The sequence below is a fragment of the Mastigoproctus giganteus genome, chromosome 3 (genome assembly GCF_048544385.1).
Source record: "Mastigoproctus giganteus isolate SK-2022 chromosome 3, ASM4854438v1, whole genome shotgun sequence".
Lineage (NCBI taxonomy): Eukaryota > Metazoa > Arthropoda > Arachnida > Uropygi > Thelyphonidae > Mastigoproctus > Mastigoproctus giganteus.
Window position 1 is genome coordinate 234,680,032 of NC_143577.1, and position 24,898 is coordinate 234,704,929.

Below are 24,898 nucleotides of genomic sequence, written 5' to 3' on the forward strand. Positions count from 1 at the left end.
TCCGAGATGCCGCTTGTTCGTGTTTATGGATGATAACGCCACACCCCATCGCACTGCAGCTGTTGATATGCTTTGGAAAGTGAGGACATTGTTCGTATGATTGGCCCGCCCGTTCCGAGGATCTAAACCCCATCGAACACATATGTGACGCTCTGGGCACGTCCACACCCCCAGAATATGTTCACCAGCTGAAGATGGCGCTGACAGAGTAATGGACGATGTTACCGCAAGAACTTATCGACAACATTGTTCTAAGTATGGACATGCGGTGCAAAACCTGCATCGACATTAGGGGGGGGACCATATCTCCTACTGAGGACCACCTCTTCCCTTTGTTCCATCTTTGGCAGTGATGCGTCTGTATCATGGCAGCCAGTGCTATGTTGCCATTTTTGAATAAAGTCCCCCGTGCCGTTTTGTTTCCGTTGCTGTGTCAGTGTTGTTTCCTTCATAATTTCTGTACCTCACGAGGTTCCTTTGGTATGCTTTTCCCATACCCAGGCCACTCCTATGAGAAACTACAGGTGAAAGCCTGACTGGTCCTTAAATTTTGCACACTAGTGTATATCAGAAAAACGAAATCGAAGTTTGCTGTATTAAAAGTTGAAATGTGATACATTCACCTTCTGGACAATTCTGCTTTTTCTGCATTGTCGAAGCAGTACGAGGGAAGCACGACAATGTGCCATGCCATACTATACTGCGTATGGTGAATTTGTTTAGAGATATTAAAGTGCGAAAGCTTCACTGTACTGACTAGAGCACGGCCTTAACCCCACTGAACACCTTTGGAATAAATTTAAACGTTGGTTTCGGGCCAGGCCAATATGAACACTATCAGTGGCTAAATTAACTGCTGTGATGAAGGAGAAAAGGATCAAAATACTGCCTTCCTGTTATCAAAAATTTGTTCAGCGTATACAGACAAGGGCACAGTGTATAATTAAGGCGAACACTGGGCCAAGAAGTTATTAAATACTATAGCACTAAAAAGTTCTTTGCAACAGTAGTTATCAAGTTATTGGCTGTAGTGTGCATCAAAAAGTTTAGAAGCTTACATTGTATTGCACTATAAACTAAAAATCTACGAAAGATGTGGCTCATTTCAAGTAAAAGTTGTAATGTTTTAACTTAAGAAGAATGCCCATCCTGGTTGTTGGGTTGAAAAACCCGAGTTTGCGGGAGAAAAAAACATGCTACCCTCGCTTGAGACCGACTAACTCAGCCACATTGTGAAAAATTACCCACAAAAATTCCTCTCCTCATCGATGGGATTCGAACTCAGGTCTTTTCTACTCAGTGTGGGAGGACGACGACGATCCTACCAACTGCGCATCCTGGTAAATTCAAATCTATTTGAGGTGCACAAAAAAAAACAAAAAAAAAAAACTCATTATATTTTGAAATGAAAAAAAAACCTCTTATACCACATGTGACGATTCAGATATTTATGGATCTAGTTGACGGACAATGTTTTATTTAATTAAATAATAAAACGCTATTATTTAATAAAATAATAATGTTTTGTTTCGCAATAAAATATAACCTTTTGACGGAAACAGATTGAATAACCACTTTCCGTCACTCTTTTCATAACAAGAAAAAAAAAATTAAACTTTAAAAAAATTTGTATCAGCCTCAATGTAGAGGTATGACGGAATAAGTCAAATCTTTTCTACATAAAAGACACACCTGTCCAAACGCACTGATGTTCTTCCTCCCCCTTTTTACTCCCATCCTTCAGCTATCTCCCTCACTCATGCAATTTTTTTCTCTTTTGTTCTCCATCAGGAAGTTCAGGCAACCCCAGATGGAGAGCAGCCAGAGTACTGTGGATAGCCTGGCTCACCTGGTAGTGGTGGTGGCGGGCAACGTCGAGTCCCACTAGGGGCCCTGCGGCCAAGAAGCCAGCACAAACAACAGAATCCAACACTAAACTACACATGCAACACACAACACTTTTCTGGCTTTTACAGAGGTTCTGTATTCATCACAAGAGTACTGATGGTGCCGATGTGGGAAACCAGGTGGCGCCTTACCCAAACACTACGCCACGATGATCGATATCTAATCAGGAAATGACTTATGTAATTATTTACCTGTGCATTTGTACTGACATAATTTCCCCACACACTTGTACCATGTGACCCGCATCCCTCTTCTCCCATTGGCTACCCCACCTTCCACCATGAGGCATTCTCAAGGTGGAATAAATATCACTATGTAATTATTTACCTACGTTTACATAGGTCATTCAGGAAAAGGCATTTTGTTTCAGGTTCCATAATGCATGAGGATGAGGAATATTGTAACATCCGAAAGAACAGGATTAAAAGTTAAAATATTTAACTAAAATATTTACAAACTATACAAATACTAAACTATTTACAAACTATACAAATACTAAACTATTTACAAACTATCGAGTCGCTTCATCAGCTGACAATACAATGGAACATCAAATGATGCCGTGCGTGGTCTTGTATTACAGAGTGAAGCATGTGCACGAGGTTGATGAACGTTAAGGAGGCAGTTGTCTTTCAATGGAAGACAGCAATGTAATTATTTATAATAATTACATTGCTGTCGAATAATGAAGAATAAGCGACCCGGTTAAATTCCGGGTCCCTTATTCTTCATTATTTAAAAAAAAAGTGAAATGCATTACTGCTCAAGTGTTCTCGTAGTATAAACAGATTTTACGAATTGGTAATTTTTAATTTAAAATATAAACTCGAATCGAAATTGTTCTTTTAGTAACATAGTGCCCAGGTAAATCTAAATGGAGAAAGGTAAAAATTTACAAAATTCTCTGATGATTCATGGTACTAAGGATTTACAAATAATGCTTAGGCGTTTCGCGTACTTCCTGTATCATAAAACGTTCCAGAATTATTTCTAACTCCTTTAGTAATTAAAGACAGATTTTACACGAGAATGTCTTTCTAACTCGCTTTCAATTTGACTTTTATACATACCCTATGCAGTTAGATCCTGCTTTCAGGCCTTCCAGAAGAGTCCTGAGGGCAGAATTAAACACATTACGTTGTCAATTATAAAGTATTGTAGTTCTGTTATGCACTATTTAACTGAGGTTCTGAGGTAGGTCAGTCGCATGTAGATAGAGAAATTCCTGGTTCAATACCGCCTTCTGGCACGTTATTTTTCGAATATTACGATAATGGTATTGCAAACGCAAATGATTTCTTCCAATAAATTTTGGTATCGTCTTTTTTTGACGAGGGGAATTGGAATTATAATTTCAGTTCCTACATAACGCTGCTGTTAACATTTTTAATTATTACAGTTAGGCTCAGCTTTCAGTTGATCCAGATTAGAACTGAGGACAGGATTCAGCACAGAACCCAGAAAAGTAATAAATTATTATTTCTAATTAGAGTGTATTCAGCTTTGTGGTAAATTGTTCGTCTTGTAAATCAAGTAATCTGTGCTTCATTATCACTTCCTCCTTCATTTTATTTCTTTGTTACTGAACAAAAAAATATTTTCGCATATTTGTGAGAAAGTTTGCATAAATTTTTTTTAGTAATTTTTCGAATTTTGGAATCAGTGCTTCTGAGGACGGGAATTTTTGAAAAGCCAATAGAGGCATTAAATTCTTTGTGAATCCACGTAGTTCGTTATCACTTCCTAATACTGTATAACGTTTTAAGAACTTAGATCAGGGATTTGTATGTTTTTATTTACAAAAAACGAATCGCACTTTGAAAAACAGGAATGTTTAAAATGAATTCCGACAATAGAACACAAAAAAATCTACAGATAGATTACTAAACGTGAAGCAAACCAAAATGGATGGTGAAAGACAATAAATATATAAAGCATAAGAAAGGCATTTTCATCAAGGGAGTATAGCTCAGTGGTAGAGCATTCGACTGCAGATCGAGAGGTCCCTGGTTCAATCCCGGGTACTCTCTACTTCCCTTTTATTTAGTACATGACATTACAGACTCCAGTAATTCAAAAAGTGAATTATAGGAATCCCAGTGGTCTTTATAAATCATATATTTGATCACAAACCGATATTAGTATTTTTCCATCAGGGGGCCATGCAGCAATTTGAGGCGCATCAGAAGTTTAAAAATATGATAGAAAATATATTTTAATCAATAAAATGTGTATTCTACCTTTGTTAGGTTTCTATTTAAATAAAAAAAGAAGCTGAAGTCAAAATATATAGAAAGTATAAGTGGGTGTAATGGAAGACATGATCTCTCAGGCACCAGTGATTGCTGTTCCACTGAGGTATCAATTGCTTTTAGTACAGATTGCAGACACCTGGCAAATTGCTAACGCTGTACAAAGAACATTTCTCAAATAACTAAAATAATATGGAAATATAACTACAATATAAATAATAAAGTTAGACTCCTTTTTCAAAAGTTCACTTTCTTATGACTCTTGCTAAGTGCTTGTGTATAACGGGGGTGTAGCTCAGTGGTAGAGCGTTCGCTTTGCATGTGAAAGGCCCCGGGTTCAATCCCCGGTACCTCCAATTATAACTGAAATTTTTTTGGTTTTCAATCATTTAAAAATTTTATTTTTTTAAATACACATCCATCAAACTAAGCAATACTTACAAAATCATTACATTCATCCGAAATACATAATTCAAAGAATTATGCAACCTATACTTTTTAACGTTGAGTCGTCCAAAACAGAAAAATACACTAGTTGACAAAAGTTAGGTATACTCAAGTTTATGCATTTACCCTTAGTAGATGATTTATTAATGATTTCTTTACAAATTTCGTCAATGCCATTCCACAGATGTAATTATTTTTAAATATCCTTTAAAGGTACCAACCCATTGGAAATGGAGAAAATCTTTTGATTTCCAATAGAATTCTTTTGATAGAGAGTGGTTTCATGGCAGATTCTTCAGAGATCTACCTTCCCAGGATTGAATGTTTTCAGTTTGATTGATAATAGCAGCGTGTAGCCGGGTTGTCAGGCGAGAGGGTGCGTAAATACACGTTCTTTGTGTGACCGCGGTTCAAGCCCGTGACTGCTAAATACGGCGCTGTTTCTCGTATTCTTCGTATCTTTTTAACTCCAATGATCCCGGAGTATAAAGAGAATAAATGTAACTGATTTATTTCGTATGATAACCTGGGGTTATCATATGAAATATATCAGTTAAATTTAAATTTTACAGAATAGACAGAATATATTAAATAATCTTTGTTCTTATTTAATACTGTGTTATTATTAGGTAACATACAGGTATTGTTAAAAACTATTATTCTGTTAACGTCTTGTAATAACGGGGGTGTAGCTCAGTAGTAGAGCGTTCGCTTTGCGTGTGAAATGCCCAGGGTTCAATCAATGGCACCTCCAATTCGGTTTTTTGTCCCCCAGCGGCTCATATCTGGTGAGTATGGGCTTGGCACATCCAGGGTCCTGAGCTGAATATTATCATTTTTCTCTTTCTCTGACTCGTTTTTGTCTCTCTCAGGGTAATTCAATTTATTTATTTTATTTTATTTATTTGTTTTTTTGGCCGGTGCAGCATAAGCCTCAGGCTTCCTTGCCACCATATGGCTAATAATAATAATAATAATAATAATAATAATTTCGTATAATACTTGTATATAATTATTATGTTATATGAATAAATTATTTGGGAATACAAAATTTGTATTGTCATACTTTATGAATAATAGTTGAGGGTCCTCAAAAGAATTTTCTGCCTCGGGTTTCAAAACGCGTAAGTCCGGCTTGACTTCCACTAATGTATACATCCCATTCATCTAAACAAGAATTCTAAAAATTCATTAAGCTAGTTTGCCTAGCGAATGGGGGTGTAGCTTTGCATGTGAAAGGCCCTGGGTTCGATCCCCGGCACCTCCAGTTTATTATTTTATTTTTTTTTTTGGCTGGTGTAGCATAAGCCTCAGGCTTCCTTGCCACCATATGGCTAATAATAATAATAATAATTTCATATAATACTTGTATATAATTATTACATTATATGAATAAATTATTTGGCAATACAAAATTTGTATTGTCATACTTTATGAATAACAGTTGATGGTCTCAAAAGAATTTTCTGCCTCGGGTTTCAAAACGCGTAAGTCCGGCCCTGCCTTCCACTAATGTATACATCCCATTCATCTAAACACGAATTCTAAAAATTCATTAAGCTAGTTTGCCTAACGAATGGGGGGGTGTAGTTCAGTGGAAGAGCGTTCGCTTTGCATGTGAAAAGCCCCGGGTTCAATCCCTGGTACCTCCAATTTGGTTTTTTGTCCCCCAGCGGCTCATATCTGGTGAGTATGGGCTTGGCACATCCAGGGTCGTGAGCTGAATATCATCATTTTTCTCTTTCTTGGTGATTTCCTTCTACTTCTGACTCGTTTTTGTCTCTCTCAGGATAATTCAATTTATTTTATTTATTTATTTTTTTTTTTTTGTCCGGTGCAGCATAAGCCTCAGGCTTCCTTGCCACCATATGGCTAATAATAATAATAATAATAATTTCATATAATACTTGTATATAATTATTATGTTATATGAATAAATTATTTGGCAATATATAATTTGTATTGTCATACTTTATGAATAACAGTTCAGGATCTTCGAAAGAATTTTTCGCCTCGGGTTTCAAAACGCGTAAGTCCGGCCCTGCCTTCAACTAATGTATACATCCCATTCATCTAAACACGAATTCTAAAAATTCATTAAGCTAGGTTGCCTAGCGAATGGGGGTGTAGCTCAGTGGTAGAGCGTTCGCTTTGCATGTGAAAGGCCCCGGGTTCGATCCCCGGCACCTCCAGTATTTTTTTTTTTTTGCTGAATTTTAAAATCCTGTGCGTACATTTATTACATCTGAATCGCAGTAAAGCAGTCCAGTTCTGCGTTCTTCAATAATCATAAATTTGTATACAAAGCTGGTTTACCTGGGGCAAAATTTATGATCCTCTTAAATTTATGATCCTCAAAAAAGCGTAGCTCTTCTCCTCAGAACAGGAAATTCGTAGAATACGATGAACATTAAAATTAATCCCAAATTAAATAATTAACAATATATAAAAGTAATTATTTTCAGATAACTGTATATACCTCACAACTTAATATTCACTCCAAGTTTTGGAATAATTTACTTATTTGCCGTAGCCGAGTGGTCAGGCACGCAGGTGCATAAATACACTTGTCTTGAGTGACCGGGGTTCAAGCCCGTGACTGTTAAATACGGTATTGTTTCTTGTATTCTGTCTATCTTGCGAACTCCTCTGACCCATTTGGTCGTCCTGGAGTATAAACAGAAAATTTATTTATTTAATAAAAATTGAAATGCAACACGTATTTTACCGCTCTTTTGTGAATTAATACAATAAACAAATAGCGACGTACTTCACATCCTAATAAACAGTCAACGTTCTTGTACCGTGCTTTACTTATTTCCTCCTGAATTTTAATATTATATGAAAGATAACATGCATTTCTTGTTACATGTTAATTCAGAAAGATAACATTCACACGTAACAATAATTTATATATTTAGTAAACTGATAACAAACAAGTTAGTTATTTTTCGCGCTGTGCGTTTCAGTCTCATTGGCCAATAGTAATAATTCATGATTAATAACATAAAAAAAAAAAGCAACAACTTTTATGCGTAACCAAGACCATCTCATTTATGCACATCTACCACTGATTATCCGCTCCTCAAACCAGCACATGACAACAAACATAATATCCAGTAATTCAGCTACAATATGGCCAGTCTATGTGATATGTACGAAAAAATAAATAATAATTGCAAGATTGGTCCGATTTTAATGAAAACTGGGAACTCGGCAAATTGTTCTAAAAGAGAGAAATATAAAATATAATGAAAATCCATCCACTGGAAGTTTGTAAAATATATATTAAATTATTTTGAATACGCATAAGTGAAAAAGAAATAAAGATAAACAGATAAAACCAAACGCAACTTTCGGCAGAGCATACAACCTTTGCCAACCACGAACATTCCAGCACAAGCAAATTTTTTTAATACAATAAATTAACCTCAAACTTTTTAATTTTTGATTGGGCCCAATCAATGCTTCAATAACAGTACTAAGAATGTTTCGCCTCAGGTATTTCCCCAACAAAATCTTTTATAACACCAAGTTTTTAGTACCGAAATACAGATAAACTGGAAAAAAATAAACAGGGTGTCCCAAAAAGGTGTAACCAATTTTAAATGTTTGTAACAAATGTAATTTTAATGATAGAAACACAAAACCTGCGCTAAATGTGAGAAAAACAGTTGAAGTTTTTACTGACATTCAACATGTGCACCACTTGTCACACGAACAATATCTAATAGGTAATAAAATTCATCCAATGTTTTTTCAAGATGTCACGCTTAATCATGGTAATTGCATTTGTAATCCTGCGCTTTAAGTCTGCGATGTCTGCAACAGGGGTCTTGTAGACTGTGTCTTTGATGAATCCCCATAAGAAGAAATCACAAGGGAATAAATCTGGTGAACGTGGTGGCCACGCAATGGGACCATCACGCCCCATCCAACGGCCAGGAAACTTGTCATCAAGAGACCTCCTCACACTCAAAGCCCAATGTGGCGGCGCTCCATCCTGTTGGAAAATAACCCTATTTGGCAGTTCATCCAATTGAGGATACACATAAAGTTCAAGCATGTCTGGTAATTATCCGCTCTCACAGTCGCTTCTTGAAAGAAAAAGGGTCCAATAATACGATCAACCATGATGCCACACCACACATTCACCTTTGGGCTATCTCACTGATACTCCTGTGCGCAGTGTGGGTTTTCAGTCCCCAAAATTCTGACATTTTGCTTATTCACCTTTCCCGAAACATGAAATGTGCACTTGTCCGTGAAACAAATCCGTGTCATTACACGTTCATCTTGTTCCATTTTCTCCAACATGTTTGTATTGCTCATTTAAAATTGGTTACACCTTTTTGTTGGTGTAACAAGATGAACGTGTCATTACACGTTCATCTTGTTCCATTTTCTCCAACATGTTTGTATTGCTCATTTAAAATTGGTTACACCTTTTTGTTGGTGTGACAAGTGGTGCACATGAATGTCAGTAAAAACTTCAACTGTTTTTCTCACATTTAGCGCAGATTTTGTGTTTCTATCATTAAAATTACATTTGTTACAAACATTTAAAATTGGTTAACCTTTTTGGGACACCCTGTATATTCATGCATAATAATCAACTTTTGGGAGGCAATAAATTATAACAGCAGATTTCAAACTTCAGTGAAGGATCACCTATTAGCTTGAAAAACATTTGCCAGACCTCTTTTAGCTTTAAAATATATTCGTGGACCTCAACACGTAACAATATTCTTTCTCTGCACTAAAGTTGTTTCAGTTTAAATATTAAAACAAATTTCGGACATTATTCCCTGATCCCCTGAAGTATCTCTACGGACTTCGAGGAATCCAAGGATCATTGTTTAAGAAGCGCTGAATTAGAAGAAAGATAAATTTTATTATCCCTTTTCTATAAAAAAAAAGATTCGTTTTTTGCCTTTTATAATCGTCCATTGGTGTCTTCTGTAAGAGATTCCAACAGTAGTCTGCCAACATATTTAGACTCCATTTTCCCTGGTATCCTTTTTCCATTTGAAAATTATCTTGGTGAAACCTTCCACCATGCTCATCGGAAACCGCTCCCAGGTTTTCAGGAAAAAGTCTAAATGGGAATGTAAGAAATGAAGCTTCAACGACAGATTTTGATTTTGGTCATTAACCTACGATATTTAAAAATTGGTGGCGATGAGGACTTTTTAAGCACATATCTGAGTTTTTGAACATATTTCCTACCAGAATCTGTCGAAATTATTTTAGGGAGAAAATTGATGCTGACCAGTGTCCCTTCTTTGGTCTGAAATCTGAAATAAAACACTCTTATACCACATGTTCAGATATTTATGGATATCTAGTATAATAGTGGGTTTTTTTTTTTGGGCAATATAATCTTTCTTTTGAAGGAAAGTGTTTTATTTAGTTGCAATAAAGATTCTCTCTCTCTCATTAAGTATAATTAATTAAATAGTAAAACACTATTATTTTATTAAATAATAGTGTTTTATTTTGTAATATAATATATTCTTTTGACTGAAAGTGGTTGAATAACCACTTTCGGTTAATCTTTACACAAAAAAAGACAATTTTTTAAAAACAACTTTAAAAAATTTTGTATCAACCTCTTTCATAGCATCAAGTTTATTATAATACCTGGTACTACAAGCTATATTTTGGAACAAATTATTTTAATAAATAACTAGGAGGCTTTGCCCCCTGCTCGCTTTGTTCGCCCACACCCGCGCACGCTTTTCAACGTAAAATGGTTATGCATTTTACGCATCAGCCAAAAAAAAAATTTAGAAAACCATTCCCTCTAAATGTTTGTCCAGTTCCTCCTTAAATTTATGTAACCTATCAATTTCCACAACGACAGATGGAAGTTTGTTCCAGCAATTAACCACCCGCTGGCTAAAGGAAAATTTCCGCTCATCTATTTTACATCTGATTTTCCTCAATTTGAATTTATGCCCCCTTAGGGTAGTAATCTGAACAAGTGGAAGAATCCCATCAGAATTCAGCGTGCTCAATCCATTCAAGGCCTTATATACCTCAATCAGATCACCTCGCAGGTGCCTAGTCTCCAGCCGCTGCAATCTGCAGAACTTAAGCCTCTCTTGGTAAGAGGATCCCTTCATTCCCCTCACCAATCTTGCTGTCCTTCTCTGTACACGCTCAAGCAAATCTACATTCTTCCTAAAATGAGGCCTCCAGACCTGTACGCAATACTCAAGGCGTGGCCTGACCATTGCCTTATACAGAGGGACAATCACTTCCTATTCCCTGCTAGCAAAATTCCTGTATATCATTGACAAAACCCCATGACCTGCCCTGGCAGCCTGTCTGCATTGCTCAGAAAACTTCATATCTGACTGCACAATTACTCCCAGGTCTTTTTCATTTCCTACCACGTTAAGTGTAGTACCACACAGTTGGTACGTTTCTCTGGGGTTACTTCTACCCATATGCAGTACTTTGCATTTGTCAATGTTAAACTTCAGTTGCCACTTCTCAGCCCATCTGCCCAAATTTTCTAGATCCTGTTGCAGTAGCACACTGCCATTACTGTCATTAATGTAAAAGACACGCCTGTCGAAATGCATTGATCGATATCTAATCAGGAAATGACCTATGTAATTATTTACCTGTGCATCTGTAGTGCGCTGTGTAATTATTTACCTACGTTTACATAGGTCACTCAGGAAAAGGCCTTTTGCTTCGGGTTCCATAATTCATGAGGAATATTGTTGCATCCAATTCATGAGGAATATTGTTGCATCCAAAAGAACAAGACTAAAATATTTAACTGTAATTATTTACAAACTATACAAATATTTTAGAATATTTCCAAAATACAAAACTATTACTAAAACTATTACTTACTATACTATGTATAAAGTAGGTAAATATACAATGTTGATTAATATACAAAAAAACGTTACAATGGAACATCAAAGGTTAGACAGTGAAGCACGTGCACGAGATTGGTGAACGTTATGGAGGCAGTTGTCAATAATTAATTGTATTTGTAATGACGTAATTGCCTCGCCCTCTTTTCCCATTGGCTCAAATATATATAACACTATGAGGAAAACTAGACAAATTCTTGGAGGTTACGGATGGATGAACTTTTTTTTTTTTATGGCTGATGCTATATAAGCCTGCTTGCATTATTTGCCATTACTACTCCTACTACCACTATTATATGAATATGCCATTAAATACTCGAATGTTTTTTACTGTATAAAAGTAATGACATATAAAACCAGAATCATCTAGAATAGGAGGTTCTGCTCTAAACGATTCCTTTATAAAACTGTTAGTGTTAAATTCATAGTTAGTATATACATAAGAAAACTATGAAATAAATCGACCGTAAAGTATCAATTAAAATCTTTTTAAAAATGATGTACAAATTAAATGTATGAGTAAAGAAACAACAAAAAATTAAAATAAATAGATGAAACCAACCATTAACATTCCAGTACAAGACAAATTTAACTAATACAGTACAGTTAACCTTAAAATAAAATTTTCATTTTTTATTATGACGGTGAGAATGAACATTCAGTGCTTCCAAATTAGAACTGAGGACAGGATTCAACAGAGAACCCAGAAACGTCGTAAATTGTTAAGTAGTGTAGTTCTATTGAGCGAGTATTTAACTGAGTTGTAACTCTATGGTAAATCGTTCGACTATAAATCAAGAAATCCGTTGTTCAGTATCACTTCCCCTTCAATTTAACTCATTGTCACAGAAAGAAAAGTATTTTCTTTCAGTGACAATGCAATGACAAAAGTGCATTAGCTGTTGGTTACCACTTCCCAATTTAATGTAATTAAGACCTTTAGGCCAGAAGGCTGAATGTTTTTATGTTCCGGAAAAGGATTTCACGTCGCAAAACAGGAATGTTTGGTAAAATGAAAATCCAGCCATAGAATAAAAACAATCTAGAGATACATTAAGATACGCGCACTACTAAACATGCAGCCAACCAATTGGGTGGCGAGAGACAACAAATATAAAAACTTAGAACAAAGATAGCTTCCCAACAAGAGATCGTAGCTCAGTGATAGAGCATTCAACTCGAGCGGTACGTAGTTCACTCCGTGTTCCTTAGGTTTTATTTTCTTTATGCAAAAATTGAGTGCGCGGAACACTGTCTAAGGAAAGCTGAACTAGAAGAAATATAAATTTTTATTCCTATACTCTCTTTAGGTAAATGCTACTATTTTTTTTAATTCACGTACCAGTTTCCTATACTGTAAAATCCACAATAGTACAAGTATGACTGTAAGACGTACTTGTACTATTGTTCTTATACTTGCCCGTTGCTGAATTAAAAGTTGGCATGGGATACATTCACCTTCTGGATAATTCTGCTTTTCCTATACTGTGGAAGCAGTGTGAGGGTGGACCTTTTCTGTTTCAGCATGATAATGCGCCATGTCATACTGTACAGCCTATGACGATTTGGTTTAAAGATGTGAGAGCGCGAATGCTTCATTGGACTCTCCAGAACACAAACTTATCCCCACTGAACACCTTTGGAATAAACTGAAACGTTGGTTTCTAGCCAGGCCAAGAGGAACACAATCAGTGGCTGAAATGACTGCTGTGGTGTGCATACAAAAGGTTGACACCTGTACACTGTATTGCACTATAAATTAAAGCACCACGAAGTAATGTGGCTCATTTTATGTATAAGTTAAAACATTACAGTTAAGAAGGGTAGCATGGCGATTTACCATGTACATTATTGTCTAAATTAAAATCTTAAAATACAAACCCTAATCTTTTTCAGTTGCATATTGTCTTCTTTGATTATGATTATCAAAAAAAAAAAAAAAAAATGCTTAATGAGCAATAGTAAATAAGTTCTTTCAGGGGAACCATATAACGGGATATTGCTCATTGCTGGAGTGTAGATGGAGGTGTGAATCCATCGCCATTTTTCTGGCCGCGGAGCGAACTTTGCCTTCATATACACTGGTGTTCAAAGAAAGTGCATCACGTAAGTATATGGCAATATTTCTTACAGATTGCATCAAATAAGATTGACACGCGTAGGTGATGATGTAATATTGCATCAGCTGTTACTTTCAGCTATATAAAAACGCTCTGCAAGAGTTGCAGTCGACGCCACGAAGAAAGAGTGCAATTGTTGCTTCACGTGAGGAAGTTATTCCAGTTATATTGCTTATAGTGTGTCTTGTAATCAGTTGACAGAGAGTAGATTTCTTTCCAAACTCAAGAATACTAGTTCCGCTGATAAGAAAGAAGGAACCGGACGCAAACGAGTCTCTACGCCAAAACAGGACCGCGTTTTGAAGCGCTTATGCTTTAAAAACCGCAAAGCTTCTTCGTCTGAGCTGAAATGAGAATGCGAAGAACATACAGGACTGGTAGCAAGTGCAGTAACAGTCAAAAGATGCCTCTTCGAAAATAGACTTGTAGCCTGTCGTCCTAAGAAGAAGCCTCTCCTCACACAAAAAATATAAAGGCCCAATTAATTTGGTGTAAGGAGCATGTCAAATGGATCCCTTGAGCAGTGGAAGTCAGTTATTTCTCGGATGAGAAGAAATTCAACTTGCATGGCTCTGATGGGAGACAAACGATTCGCTGTAGGCGTGGTGAAGAATACCATCCAGACTGTATGGTGTCTACAGTGAAATTCCCTACCAGCCAAATGATATGGGGGTGCATTTCGTATCGCGGAGTAGGTCACCTGCAGTTTATAAAAGGCTCTGCAAATGCCAATGGATACCTGGCTATACTGGAAGGCACACTGCTGCCAACCATTAGAGACCATTTCAACCTGCCAAGTAACTGCATCTTTCAGGACGACTCTGCTCCTTGACATCGGGCGAAAAGTGTAAGTAGGCACTTCTGTAGTTACTTTAGCTTCATTTCTGCATTACAGGTTCAACAGTAATGTGTTTATATTTGTTACAGATGAAAAAATGGTTGGAAGAATGGTCCATTACAACTCTTAGCTGGCCAGGAAACAGCCCGGACCTGAATCCTATAGAGAACTGTTGGCATCATGTGGAATCTGCAGTTGCCAGAAATAAACCAAATACCCTTCGTGAACTTCAGGAAGCCATAATTCATGTTTGGACTCATGAACTATCAGTTGATTATCTTCAGAAATTGATCTTGTGAATGCCTTGATGGTGTGCTGCTGTCATTAGGGCCAGAGGCGGTTCAACTAAATGTTAGTTTGCACCTGATGAACTTTTCATTTTGTTTTCCATTTAAAATGATAAACTGAAGCAAATTGAGAGCTTCTGATAACATTTCAGCCATAATTATTGTGTTTACCAAAACTGTTGTATAAAGGTTCAAATGCTCATTTTGGAATATTTTGAGAGCACCTGTCAAATATTACTTAGCTTTGCCTTAACTATTAATAAATATCTTTTGTTTATATTTCTATTTGTGATGCTAGTCATTAATGTAACATACCATCTCGAAAAAGGGTTAGAAATGTGAAATTCCTAGGTGATGCACTTTCTTTGAACACCAGTGTATGTACTTCGCTGTTAGCATGCATATCTTCGACAACAAAGATTTATTTATTTATAAGTATATAGGTACTACTAAACATGCAGCCAAACAATTGGGTGCTGAGAGACAATAAATGCATAGAGTACAGCGAGTTTTATTACCAAGAAGGGAGCAGTGCTCAGTGGCAAATCATTCGACAGCAAATCATGAGGTGCGTGATTCAATCCTGGGTGCTCCCTAACATTTTTATTTATTTAGTACGACTATATGAATATGGCATGACAGATTCAAATGTTTCAGTAGCATAAAAGTCGATATTATACAAACAAATCGGGATCTTATAGAGTAGGAGGTTCTAGTCTAACATATTCCTTCATAAAATCGTTATGGTTACAATTGGTTGGTAGGATACAACAAGCATCATTACCAAGAAGGGAGCATAGCTCAGTGGTAGAATATTCGACTGCAGAGCGAGAGGTCTCTGGTTTTGAACCAGGGATCCGTCCATCAGTGCCATGGATCCATCGCCGACCGGACTAGCCGGGTGGGTAAAGTGCCTTTCTGGCAACTCAAAGGTCGCGGGTTCGAATCCCGCCTCGGGCTTGGATCAAAGTACTGCAAAAACCTTGGCAGGTGCATTATGGCCACAGAAGCCGATGCGCCAACAACTACCCCCCAAAAAAAAAAAAAAAAAAATGGATCCATCACTCCAGTGTTCAAACCTTTCTTTAGTCATAATGCTATTTTTTTTTTTTTTTATTATTCTCATCTTTGTTTATTATGTTGTGTTATTCCTTTTATATAAACTCTTGGCTTGCAGCCGTGAAGGGTGTTGTGTATAGCAATGTGCCTTCTGTATACAATAAAGAGTTCTTCTATATTCTTTTATAAAATCCTTATGATTACAATTGGGTGGTGAGAGACAATACACGTAAAGAGTACAACAACTTCATTACCACGAAGGGAGCATAGCTCAGTGGTAGAGCATTCGACTGCAGATCGAGAGGTCCCTGGTTCAATTCCGGGTGCTCCCTATTACTTTATTTATTTATTTTTTTTAGTAGGACTATATGAATATGGCATTACAGATTCAAGTGTTTCAGTCCCATAAAAGTAGACGTTATACGAACAAACCGGAATCTTCTAGAGTAGGAGGTTCTAGTTAATATATTCCTTTATAAAATCGTTATAGTTACATTTAAGGTTAATAAAATACTGTATATGTAAATAAAAATATTAAAGAAATAATTTTAAATTATATAATAAGATCTTTTGAAAGTTATGTACAAATTAAAAGTATGACAACGTAAATAATATATATAAAGATAAAATCAAACGTAAATTTCGGCAGTGCTTACGAGCCACGAATTTGCCAACCATGAACATTCCAGTACAAGCCAAATTTTTCTACATTACAGTTAGCCTTCAATTAGTGGCGTAACTAGGGTGAGGAGGTGGGGTAAGTGCTCTGGGCGCCAAATTTGGGGGACGCCTTTTTATGGTTAAAAAATGTAAAAATTCCAAAAGAATAATTTTCAAGGGGCGCCATTTTTTTTATTTGCCCTGGGCGCCATCAACCCTAGTTACGCCACTACCTTCAATTAAAGCGTTTATTTTTAATTGGGCTCAATCAGTGCTTCAAAGAACACTATTAACACTGTTTGACCTGACGCTAAAGGTTTTTTTTTTCCCCAATAAAATCTTTCATAACATCAAGTACTAGATTCAATAACCTGTAAAAAAATATATTCACGGATAATAATAAACTTTTGCTATGCTATAAATTATAATTAAGATAAATTTTGGTCTTGTATATTCTCTTCAGCTAAATAATATTATCATATTTTGACTCGTGCACCACTTTCATTCACTACAGAAATCACAGTAGTAGAAGTACGACAGTAAAACTTTGGATTTTGCTGCATTAAAAATTGGTATGCGGTAAATTGACATTCTATACAATTCAGATCTTCCTACATTGTGGAAGTAGTATGGGGGAAAGCCCTTTTCTGTATCAGTATGAAATGAAAATGTGCCATGTCATAATGCACAGTCTGTGGTGACTTGGTTTAAAGATATGAGGGTGCGAAAGCTTCATTGATCTGTTCAGAGCACCAACCTTAACCCCACTGAATACCTCTAGGATGAACTAGAACACTGGCTTCGGGTCAGACCAATCACCTGCTGAATTTACTGCTCTGCTGAAGGAGGAATGGACCAGAAGGTCCATTCCTCCTTCAGCAGAGCAGTTTATACATCAGCCAAAATGAAAAAAAAAAAAAAAGCACTTCCAATATTATTTGTCCATCCTCTCTAATAGCTTGTCTAGTTCTTCCTTGAATTTATTCAAACTACCCACTTCTACAACACCAGATGGAAGTTTGTTATAACAATCAACTATCCAATGGCGGCAAATCTCCACACATTTCAATTATGTCCACTCACACCTTCCTCTATTTCAATTATGTCCACTCACATGTGTAGTCTGAACATGAGGAAGGATTGCATCAGCACTGAGGTTACTCAGTCCATTCAGAGCATTAAACACCTCAATCAGATCTCCTCGCAGGTGATCTGAAGCTGCAGTCTGCAGAATTGAAGCCTTTCTTGGTAAGAGCACTTTTGTTCTCTTCATTAATCGCATTGCTCTTCTCTTTATCCGTTCCAACGCATTCTCCCTAAAATATCTAGACCTGTATAAAGTACTGAAGATGTTGCCTAACCATTGACTTATACAACGAGACAATCGCCTCCTTATCCCTGATAGCAAAATTCCTGTATATCATCGCAAAATGCTATGAGCTGTCCTGACAGCCTGTTTGCACTGCTATTAGCACTTCATATCTGACTGAACAATGAACCCCAGGCGCTTTTCATTCTCCATTACCCTGACTGCGCTATCATACAGTTTGTACATTAATCTGGGATTACTGCTGCCTCTATATGCAGTATCTTGAATATTGTTATTAAAATAAAAATAAACCCCGTTATATTGTGAAATAAAACATTCTTATGCCACATGTGACGATTAAAATATTTATTGCAATAAATACCTTAATCATAATATGTGGTATAATAGTATTTTATTTCTCAATATAATTTTTGCTATGCCATTATTTATGAGTTGTTGCTTCATGTAGCTACTGCGTCATCATAGTGAATAGATGCCAGGAGAAAAATGAGTATAAGGGCGTATAGCTTAGTGGTAGAGGATTCAACTGCAGACCGAGAGGTCGCCAGTTCAATCCCGGGTGCTCTCTAAATTTCATTATTTTTAAATACAGTATGTCAAGACGGTTACTGCTCAAATGTTTTTATTGCATGAAAATATACATTGGCTAAAATATAAACCAGAGTCAATAGTGTTCTTTTAATAGCATTGTGTCCAAGTAAATCCACGTGTAAAAATTTTAAGGCATTTCGACCTGAGTACAAGAAATCTGTCTTTAGTAAACAAATTATAAACCATTCTCATAAAAATAAAATTAGAACTTCAAACACAAAAAATTACAAATTCTCTGACGTCTCGCCTTACTTCTTGTACCACCAAACATCCGAGAATTATGTTGACACAGAAAGTGCCCTAGTGGGTAGCATAGTTGGTTAGATCGCCGTCCTCCCCCACACCGGGTAGAAAAGACCTAAGTTCGAGTCCCATCGATGATGTGAGGAATTTTTATGATAATTTTTCACAACGTAGCTGGGTTAGTTAGTCTCAGGCGAGAGTAGCATGCTTTTTTCTCTCGAAAACTAGGGTTTTTCGTCCAGTAAAAATAGAAAATCTACCTTAGAACACATACTCAATTTAGAGACAATATACACGGAGTAATATGGCTTTAGTCGCTGATGCTCCTACAACAACACAGAAAGTGGGATAGCTAAAGAAGTTCTCAGTGACAGCCCCATAACTTATGTTTAGAAGAATATGTTACCGAGGTGGGCAAAAATAGAACACTTTGAGCTTGTGGAAGTTTGCTGCACTTAACTCTATTGTTACGTCAATAGACACAGATGGTGGAATTAAACTGACACTACCAGATATAAGGCCTCCGTAGCCGAGTGGTCAGGAGCGGGTGTGCAGTAGCACACGCTCCTTGAGTAGACCGGGGTTCAAGCCTCTGACTGCTAAATACGGTCGATCTGCCAACCCGCACTGGACCAGCGTGGCAGATTATGGTCCATTTCCTTCAGCATGAATTGCTGAGGAGGCTTCCATCCCAGTGGGTTGATAATGGCTGCAGTTCACTTCTTTTTTTTTTTTTTACCAGATATAACAGACAAATAATATTTTAAGCATCTTCCGTTGGTACCAATTTCTCCCTTGCCATACACTTGTTTGTTCTTTTTGAGAAAAAAGTGCTGCTACTTTTTTTTCTTTCTGCACACCACTTGAACAACACTGTACATACCATCAGCGGTACACGTACTCAGGGGCGGCTTGAGGGAGGCGACAGTCCCAAGCGCTAAGTGATTGGGATATGTGAATCTCAATAATGTTTTATAATAAAATCGCTGCATGAGGACTGCTGGCATTATGCAGAAAGCGCCTATCAAAACAGTTATTGACCTTCAAATTATAATTCTTTTACTGTATGGTACATTTCAATTTTAACTAAATATTTTGGATAAGACGATTCAAATCCCGACAATAGATATCACAACTGTAACGTTTCTTCTTAGAGATGTTATACACTGAATGATTATACCAAATTATACCAAAATATTTTATAACACCGGGTTTATTATGATATCTAGTACTACATATATTCTACAACAAATTATTTTAACAGATAATAATACAACTTTTGGATATTCTAAATTAGAATAAAAATGTTTTTTTGTTCTCTCTATAACAATATTTAGATAAATTTTGCCACTTTTAATTCCTACCATTTGCCTAGGGAGTATAGTTCTGTCTAGGCATTAACTCCATTTGATATCTGAAGATGTCCATGGGGTTCTGCAGCCCTGCTACCTGCAAGGCTGCAAGTAGTATTTCCACAATGTCCGAATAGATGACAGTTGCGTGTCCATACGCCCCATTTCCCGTTCCAAAACATCCCAAATGTGTTAATTTGGATTGAGATCAGGCGAATTGGAAGCCCAATCAAGATGGGTGATATCTTCAGTGTTCTTCGAACCACTCGTGCACAGTGCGGGCCCGATGATACGGCGCATTATCGTCTTGGAAGATACCGTTTCTGTCAGGGAAAAAATGCAACATGGCAGGGTGCACATGGTCTCCTAAGAGCTGCCGGTAAACCTCACTAGTGAGTAAGACAAACCAGCAAGATCTCACTAGTGGTAAGATAAAGGGATTGCCCACCAGAAATCTACAACAGTCTCATCAATTACTTCATTGACAGAAAAATCACTATCAAAACCCTCTTCCATACATAACCAAGTCCACATGTAGAGGCAGCCCTCAAAGTTACATCTTAGGTCCGGCTGTATAGAACATGGTGCTGGATGAATGGCTCTGCAACTCCTTCCAGCTTACCTCCATGTTCGCGTACGTAGATGATCTCGTCATCCTCGTAGAGGGTTCTGCCCGGGCCTCGCTTTGAGTTGGGGGAAAAACGACGTCCTGTCTGTTCTTGCACATTGGACAGAAACGCATAAGGTGACCATCTCCACCACCAAAACGAAAATGCTCCTCATCAAGAGAACTTTGGACATAAATAGACCTCCAGTTATTCGCATTCAGGGCGTGTCCCACAACTCCAGCGTTACAATAAAATGTCTTGGAGTCATCTTGGACTATAAATGGACATTTTTCCCACACCTGTACTACATCAAAACTAAAGTAAAGAAGTACGTAGAGATACAAGCTAGAGTCACCCACAAGGTCTGGGGACTCAAAGGACCTCAGTTCCATGTACAGTATATTACCGTTTTCCTCCCGATACATCTTATGGTACATTCGTCTGGTTTCGCAGGGTAGATAGAATAACCTTCGCAAACAAAGAAAATGAAATCCAGCGGCTCTTATCATATGACTAGGGCTTGCAGAACCACAGAACCTCCAGCTCTCCAGGTGATCCCTACATTGCCGAATGGGTCTAAAAAACGGTTAAAAACAAAATTTCTCAGATATCCACCCTTGCAGGAGACAATCACTTTTTTGGACAAGAGGAGTTTGTGGTTAAAATTTACCAGTTTATGGCAGACCCGCTGGTCCTCTGGATGCAAAGGTGAAGCCACCAGAAAATTCATTCCTGACATTAACTACTTAAACAAACATACTTGCCTGGTTTATTCCAAACCTGGAAACTACTTACTTTTAAGTTGAGCGGTCACGGCTCCATTAAAGTCCGTCTCAAACAGCTTGGCCGTGCTGAAGACGACATATACCTGTGTGGTGAGAGGGAAGACTGGACCACCTCCTGCAAAACTGTAGAGGTTAACTTGATCTCAGACAGCAGCTCCTCCTCAAGACAAACCTTCCAGCTCTTGATCCACCTCATTCCCTAACGGACAACAACGAAGCATTCAATGCTGTCATACAATTTTGTACTGCTCTCTTCAAGCGTAGAAGAAATTTTCTGGCCGCTGCTCCCACCAGCTCCAGAGTAGACAACCTTTGCCTGAAACCTTTTCTGTTCTCTCAAGCGCTGAACTTCAATTTCACGCTAACCTTTCAGGGCTGGATTTCTTGCTGATACCACTGCACTGAGATGGGATTTATCCACGCAGGTCCCCCTTGTGTCTGCGCTCTCCTCTTTGGGGAAGGTGTGTCATCCTCTTTTGTCTTCCAGCACTCTCTCCTGTCTCTATCACCTCTATTATGCACTCTTCTTGTTCTCACTCACCTTTCTTCGGTGTTCTCCAACTAGTGGTCTCCGATTTCCTACTCGCCTGAGGGACCCCTCCTTTTGTTTCCCCGCTTTTTCTCAACGCCTTACCCATTCCCACTTTCCCAACTTGTTGTCCTGGGTCCTCTCCCTCCTTCCCAGGCAGGAGGGGTTCACCCCAACAGGCATCCCTCTATTAACCTGGCCCGGCTCCTCGTGCTGTGGACGGATGCTGGAATGCCCCTTCCTGGTGGGACCTTCCAGTAACCGAGTGGCCAAATGAACAACACAACAACATTGTTCTCACAATACCTACAGTATAATCTTTCTGTTGAATAACCACTTCCATCACTCTTTCACAACAAGAAAAAAAAAATTTTAAACAACTTTAAAAAAATTTTCACTATGTACGATCTCTTTTATAGCATCAAGTTCATTATAATACTTACTACTACAATCTATATTCGGGAACAAATTATTTTAATAGATAACAAAATAACTTTTATGTTATTCTGAGTTAGAATAAAAAGTAAGTTCTTTGTTCTTTTTATAACACTATTTAGATAATTTTTGCCACTTTTAATTCAAGTATCGCTTATCTATGGTATATAGTGGTACAGGCACCATATTATTTAATCAGTTGTCGCTTCATGAAACTATTGCCTCATCGTACATAGTGAACAGATGCAATTAATAAAATGCATATGGGGAGTATAGTTCAGTGGTAGAGCATTCGACTGCAGATCGAGAGGTCCCTGGTTCAATCCCGGGTGCTCCCTGATTTTCATTATTTTTAAATATGCGAAAGGTATTACTGCTCAAATGAAAACGTACTGTAAATCCAAATGTTTTATTCGCATAAATTTTGCATAATTTTTCAAATTTCGAATCAGTGCTTCTGAGGACGGGAATTTTGAAATGCTAATAGAGACATTAAATTCTTTGTGAATTCCAAGTAGTGTGTAACGCATTGACTTTTGGTTATCACTTCCTAATATAGCATTTTAAGAACTTAAATCAGTGGGTTGTATATTTTTTATCTTCAGGAAACGAATTTCACGTCCCAAAACAAGAAAGTTTTCTAAAATGAAATCCCACTATAGAATACAAACAATCTACAGATACATTAAGATAAGTACACAGGCACAACTAAACATGCAGCAAAATAAATGGATGGTGAAAAACACTAAATATATAAAACTCAACAAAGAAAGCGTTATCATCAAGGGAGTATAGCTCAGTGGTAGAGCATTCGACTGCAGATCGAGAGGTCCCTGGTTCAATCCCGGGTGCTCCCTAGTTCTTTTTTTATTTAGTACAACTATGTCTAATCGAAGAAGTTAGTGCACACCATTATTTTAGTTAGAAGTACATCACCGAAGATAAGTGAAATGACATTGTTTTCGTTACATCACATTTTGTGAATGCTTTCACAACGAGATGCCCTGATATTGCACTACCTCGAATAAGCAATGCTTCGCCAGTAGGGAAGACTATGGTTACTTATTCTTGGCGGATACCACCAACAAGACGCGTTTCGAAGTTTCTTGACCTCTCATCGGTGGGGGGGAACAAGTACCCTGGTGATGCAATAAGCGACAACTCAGTTATGAAGTATAACTGCACAATATGAGAGATGCCAGATGGCGTGCAACAGTAAATACTAAAAAGGGTTTTAGGGCTGAAGGCCTCAGACAACGGAAAAGTTACTAATCGAACAAGTTGGTGTATAGCATCATTTTAGTTCGTAGTTATGCACCAACTTGTTCGAATGTTTCACCTGATTCACGTGATTTTGTTTATTGACAAAATCTTTCAAAACACCAAGTTTCTATTACCGTCATTTATATATATATATATATATATTCATGAACAATAATCAACTTTTGCGATGCAATAAATTAGAATAGTAGTTTTCAAACTTTAGTGAAAACTTTACTTGAAAAACCTTTCACAGACCTCTTTTAGCTTTTAAAATGTATTCGTGGACCTCAACACGTAACAATATTTCGTTCACTGCACTAAATTTTTTTCAGCGTTTAAATATTAAAAATAAATTTTGGTAATTATTCGCTAACCCCACTACGGACACCCAGGAATCCGAAGACCACTGTTTAAGACGCGCTGAATTAGAAGAAAGAGAAATTTTATTATTCCTATACTCTCTTCAAGCAATTGCTACTATTTTTCAATTCACGTACCACAACTTTCCTATATCGTAAAAACCACAATACCACAAGTACAACTGTAAAATTCGAACTTGGCTATATTAAAAATTGAAATTTGGTACATTCACCTTCTGGACAATTTTGCTTTTTCTACACTTTGGAAGCAGTATGAGGAAAGGACAATTTTCTGTTTCAGCACGATAATTTTCCAATGTTATACTGTACAGTCTATGGTGATTTTATTTAAAGATATTAAGGCGCGAAAGCTTCACTGGACTGGAATGATGTGGCCCTTTCTGGTTGGGGCCTTCCAGTAACTTTACTAGGTGGTAGATGACTCTCATCAACCGGTGCAATACCACCACTTTGCTTATTGGAGGCTTGAAGTGGTGGAACCCATGTTTAGTCTGCAGAGTCAACCGGTTCCGGTCAACCCTTCCCATCTCTTCCATCATGCAGTCTGATTGATGACGTTTGAGGTTACGATGAACGTCGTGGCGAGATCCAAAATTCCTTACATTTCGAGGGTACAGCTCTAAAACGGTGTTCGCAGGCCGGCCGCTAGTTAGTACACCGGACAGAACCTATTGGTAACTCTAGGAGGCTTCCGGATCAGCTGGTGTATAATCTTGCTACCTCTACTTTGCCAGTTAGTGACTGAAGGGAGTCCGAGTAGTGTGTATGCGGGGAGCATTGTCGAGGCCACGTCATGTAAAGGAGCTGGGTATATTCTTACCACGTGTACGCCATATCCAAAAATTTCATTACTTCATACAGCATGTCCCACCCACTTTTTCTTACTATTGAATACACCATGAATTGTCAAAC

General features: G+C 37.4%; 7 non-coding genes across 7 annotated transcripts; all 7 read left to right on the forward strand.

The window, feature by feature from the left end:
* The first annotated feature begins 3,866 nt into the window (after positions 1-3,866).
* On the forward strand, positions 3,867-3,938 carry TRNAC-GCA (transfer RNA cysteine (anticodon GCA)). Its single transcript has one exon. It is a non-coding gene; the product is annotated as a tRNA-Cys (tRNA).
* A 506-nt stretch (positions 3,939-4,444) lies between these two features.
* Positions 4,445-4,516, forward strand: TRNAA-UGC (transfer RNA alanine (anticodon UGC)). The gene has a single exon. It is a non-coding gene; the product is annotated as a tRNA-Ala (tRNA).
* A 1,671-nt stretch (positions 4,517-6,187) lies between these two features.
* Positions 6,188-6,259, forward strand: TRNAA-UGC (transfer RNA alanine (anticodon UGC)). The gene has a single exon. It is a non-coding gene; the product is annotated as a tRNA-Ala (tRNA).
* Positions 6,260-6,727: 468 nt separating this feature from the next.
* On the forward strand, positions 6,728-6,799 carry TRNAA-UGC (transfer RNA alanine (anticodon UGC)). Its single transcript has one exon. It is a non-coding gene; the product is annotated as a tRNA-Ala (tRNA).
* A 9,271-nt stretch (positions 6,800-16,070) lies between these two features.
* Positions 16,071-16,142, forward strand: TRNAC-GCA (transfer RNA cysteine (anticodon GCA)). Its single transcript has one exon. It is a non-coding gene; the product is annotated as a tRNA-Cys (tRNA).
* Positions 16,143-22,609: 6,467 nt separating this feature from the next.
* TRNAC-GCA (transfer RNA cysteine (anticodon GCA)) lies at positions 22,610-22,681 on the forward strand. The gene has a single exon. It is a non-coding gene; the product is annotated as a tRNA-Cys (tRNA).
* A 447-nt stretch (positions 22,682-23,128) lies between these two features.
* On the forward strand, positions 23,129-23,200 carry TRNAC-GCA (transfer RNA cysteine (anticodon GCA)). Its single transcript has one exon. It is a non-coding gene; the product is annotated as a tRNA-Cys (tRNA).
* The last annotated feature ends 1,698 nt before the right edge of the window (positions 23,201-24,898 follow it).